This window comes from Engystomops pustulosus, unplaced genomic scaffold (genome assembly GCF_040894005.1).
Source record: "Engystomops pustulosus unplaced genomic scaffold, aEngPut4.maternal MAT_SCAFFOLD_484, whole genome shotgun sequence".
NCBI classification, from domain to species: Eukaryota; Metazoa; Chordata; class Amphibia; order Anura; family Leptodactylidae; genus Engystomops; species Engystomops pustulosus.
Genome location: NW_027285363.1, coordinates 45001 through 46214, shown reverse-complemented (window position 1 = coordinate 46214; position 1214 = coordinate 45001).

Below are 1214 nucleotides of genomic sequence, written 5' to 3'. Positions count from 1 at the left end.
AGTGACATGCCGCCGGATACGGCCGAGCGGCTGCTCCCGCTGACGTCATCACTTTGGAAGTCGGAGCTCCTACTTCCATGGGCTTGTTCCTCCCCGGGACTTGCCGCCAAGTCTGGCCGGGGGACAGTGACATGTGGCCGGATAGGCCAACTGGCTGCTCCCGCTGAGCCCCTACTTCCATGGGCTTGTTCGTCCCCGGGACTTGCCGCCAAGTCTGGCCGGGGAACAGTGACATGCCGCCGGATACGGCCGAGCGGCTGCTCCCGCTGACGTCATCACTTTGGAAGTCGGAGCTCCTACTTCCATGGGCTTGTTCCTCCCCGGGACTTGCCGCCAAGTCTGGCCGGGGGACAGTGACATGTGGCCGGATAGGCCAACTGGCTGCTCCCGCTGAGCCCCTACTTCCATGGGCTTGTTCGTCCCCGGGACTTGCCGCCAAGTCTGGCCGGGGAACAGTGACATGCCGCCGGATACGGCCGAGCGGCTGCTCCCGCTGACGTCATCACTTTGGAAGTCGGAGCTCCTACTTCCATGGGCTTGTTCCTCCCCGGGACTTGCCGCCAAGTCTGGCCGGGGGACAGTGACATGTGGCCGGATAGGCCAACTGGCTGCTCCCGCTGAGCCCCTACTTCCATGGGCTTGTTCGTCCCCGGGACTTGCCGCCAAGTCTGGCCGGGGAACAGTGACATGCCGCCGGATACGGCCGAGCGGCTGCTCCCGCTGACGTCATCACTTCGGAAGTCCATGCACGGGGCAAGGCTCGCACTCCAGGCGAGAACCAGCTCTGCGGGGCCGGCGGCGCGTGCTTGGCTGAACCCCCGTGACCAACGGGGGCTAGACGTCGGAGGCATGCCCGCAGAGGTGCACCCCTCGCCGGCCACACTCTCTGACATCCTCCGGCCTCTGCTCCGCGCCTACGTTCTACGCGGCTTATGTCTGCCACTGCACGGCACTCTATGTATGCTCTGCATCACTCGCCGCCCTTGCCCAATGATCCATGACTTTATGCTTTGTGTGCTGCCCGCGGGCCTGCTGGCTCTCGCCAATGACGGAGGCACACTGCTCTCTCCGGCTCTCGCTCTCGGGGCATGCCGGCACACGCGCGCCCCCTTCACCGGCCACTACTGCGCTCGCTACACGGCTACACGCAGCGAAGCCCCCTGCTCCTCCATCAGGCAGCTCCACTGCCGTCTGGGCACCTTCCGATAACCCAC